General features: G+C 37.2%; 1 protein-coding gene across 1 annotated transcript in view; it reads right to left on the reverse strand.

Annotated features, from left to right (window-relative positions):
- Smp_127920 (serine/threonine kinase) overlaps positions 1-3,305 on the reverse strand; it is a gene marked incomplete at its 3' end in the record, with an annotated part of 60,384 nt that overhangs the window by 7,955 nt on the left and 49,124 nt on the right. The gene's annotated exons all lie outside the window — the stretch shown is intronic.

A 3,305-nucleotide genomic window follows, 5' to 3' on the forward strand; every position in this document is an offset into this window, starting at 1 on the left:
AGGTCGCCACATCGAATGTATTAGCACAGCGATAGGTGTGTAAAATGTTCCATGCTAATGGAAAGCTAAAAATAAGATGCAATAGGAACGAATGGTTTCGCAAATGTAAATCCAACGGCCCCAAGCATCGATCACAATAGGACGAAAGGACCGTCCAGTGCTTCCAGGTTTTCAATTGACTCATGATTTCAACTCCATAAAAACAAACAAACTGTTAAAAATCATAATATTATTGATTTGTAAAGAAAATTATTAATAAAATGTTTAATGTCCAATTAATCAATCAATCTTATATAGTTGAAATCATGAGTCAATTGAAACTAGACCACCACGGAAAACCTGGAAGCACTGGATAGCAGGGTAGTATATTCTTAATCGATGCTTGGGGCCGTTGGATTTACATTTGCGAAACCATTCGTTCCTATTGCATCTTATTTTTAGCTTTCCATTAGCATGGAACATTTTACACACCTATCGCTGTGCTAATACATTCGATGTGGCGACCTCTAGACCACCGATCAGGTGTCCAACGGTCAAGGGTTTGGGCGCGAGACAGAAGGTCCTAGGTAACGATCCTGTATGCGGGATCGTGGGAAGACATTGCTGGGGAGTCCCATACCGGCACAAGACGAACTTCAAGGTTCTCAATGGTGGCCTAACATAGATCGGTTCATGAAATCCAACAATTGCCATCACCTTATACCAACAATTTGTAATATTTAACTATGCTTGCTCCACAACATTACATATACAAATGATTAGGCCCAGATTTGGTCTGAAATAAAGATAGTAGATTTCAATGTTCGAGAACAAATTTTTTTGGCCCTTTCAAAAACTTAAAAACGTTTGATCCACAGTATAATTTGTTAAATGTTTTCTATTCTTTCGACATTGGAGACAAGCTTGCGACCTGAACATGACTGATGCAGGAAGAGCTTATGGGTGTTTGTCAACCTGAGGTGGTGTTCGTAATGGTTGCTCATTTTTTTCTGTCTCTATTCAACTTTGACAAATACATTCTTTTAAGGATAACGCCCTCGTCATCTAACTTTCCAGGAATTGATCGTCTACCGAGAAATTCACTTTTCGACTTGGAATATACAGATAATTTAGTCCTATTACATGAAAATGTTGACAAAATGCTGAATCTTTGAGTCTTTTGATTGACAATGTAAGCATATTTGGAACACCGTTTATACCATGATTGTGTCTAAAGCATCGTTCCTTATCTGGAATGTGTTGTGGTCTGATAATTCGTACGTATAAACTAATGAGTGTTTGAGATAGATGTTGAGTGGTTGAAATATAGTAATAGAAGTTTGGTTCGTATCTTTTCTTATTCAAACTCAAGGCTGGGAATCAATAGGCCAATAGGGGGTGAAGCATACTTTAGCGTCAGCTAAAGGTTATTCTTGTCAATTGGATCATATCATTAGTCAATGCAAAATGAACTAGGGACTATGGATGGAATAGAATACGCAAGAGTAGAGAAATGATAATCGAAATTCTGATTAACAATTCTAGTAAATGATATCAATTATCATCCAAAACATAATGAAAAATACTTGGTAAAAGTACACTTTGTTGACAAATCAATCAGATTAAAGTTAATGGATTTTGAATTTTAGGGAGGAACTATTACTATTATTAAAACTAATGTAAGAGCTGAATAAAACTCACCAATGTTTAGCAAAGATGAATAGTGGCTAGCAGTGGAATCCAGGACGCAAGTTTCGTCCCATTTGGGACTCGTCAGCTGGATGTACCTGCATCTCAGAGTTGATGTTCACTCTGGAACTCGAACCCAGTAACATCCGCTTCAAACGCCATCACGTTATCCACTCAACTACTGAGTCCTGATAGCCACTCGCTTGTGCAATGGGGTGAAGTTTAAATTCACTTAGTATTTTTTGCTTGAATCTTCCCATTGATGTTTAGCACTGCAACTGGTCAGTCACAATGCTTGTGAATTAAGGCTATATCGAGGCTATACACACAGTATGCATATATGGCAATTAGAGACTGACCAGTTGCAGTCTTAAACATCAATGGAAGATTCAAACAAGTAATCACCAATGTTTAGTTACTAAGATGCTTAAAATGGGCAAATACAGGAGGGTTAAAAATAATAGTGACAATTGTTTGTGAATTTATGAAAACACCTAAACAATCCTTTTTATTTAGAATTAAAGAAAAAATTGTATAAATATTCGTCTATACGGTTAAAAATGAATTTCTCCATTTTATTCCTAACATAGGACTCGTAATCATAAGCCTAACCCTTAACCATAGATCCTAATTCGGCAAAAGTATAGTATACTGATACCATTGAGTTAACCAATTAATTTTATGCGAAATTTGAAGTGCAGTGAGGGGTACTTACTTACTTAAGCCTACTACCCTTCATAGAGGAGCATAGGCCACCTACCAGGATTTTCCATCGAACTTTGTCCTGAGTAATACTTTCGCAGTGAAGAGTAACTTGTATGTTCTTAGTGATGAAGTGAAAATTGGGAATATTTAGTTATTAAGATGCTTAAAATCAATAGCAGACTAAGGATACTGGAAGATTCGTATTTAAATATCTATATACACTCTGATATTTATGCTACTGAATCTTTGTTGTTCCAGTTATTGAAACATACATGTTATTATAAGCAAAGATGGATACTGCCGAGGGTGGGGGGAGTCCACTTTCTTTCTCTTCAAATCCTCTCATATGGTCATCCATGTACAGCCATTCTCAAATAAATCCTATTCACTGGCTTCTCGCGACGGGAGTGCTGCTTACGAAATTGAGAAGACAAAAAACAAATGTCTGGCGGAGCCTTAAACCGGGTTGGTGGGTACGGGGGATTCACCTAGAGGAGTTGATAAGCCCTGACTCTCAACTTATTGTGCACATGAGCCCCATGACGTTAAAAGAATAACTGAATTATTAACCTATTCTCGGTCACCGGCTACCACGGGACTACATCTTCTGACATTTCTTCACTGCTCTATAGGTTAGACCTCTGAGTCAAAGGCTCGTGTAAAGGCCTCCTAAGAAAACCATGTGCTTCGATTTGAACACTCGGACAGTATCCCAGGCCACACGCAAATTCATTGATAACTTGTGTGGCGCATACTTATTTGATGCCCCATTGTACCAATCCCATTGTGTTTAACTAAATTTTAAATAATTAAATCTGCTACTTATTTAATGAACCTGGAAAGATAAAATTTCATTTAATGATCTTTCGAGTTCTCAATATGGTTATTTAAAGTACGGATCAATCCATTTGACTGTATTTGGGATGGAACAT

This window comes from Schistosoma mansoni, chromosome 7 (assembly GCF_000237925.1).
Source record: "Schistosoma mansoni strain Puerto Rico chromosome 7, complete genome".
Lineage (NCBI taxonomy): Eukaryota > Metazoa > Platyhelminthes > Trematoda > Strigeidida > Schistosomatidae > Schistosoma > Schistosoma mansoni.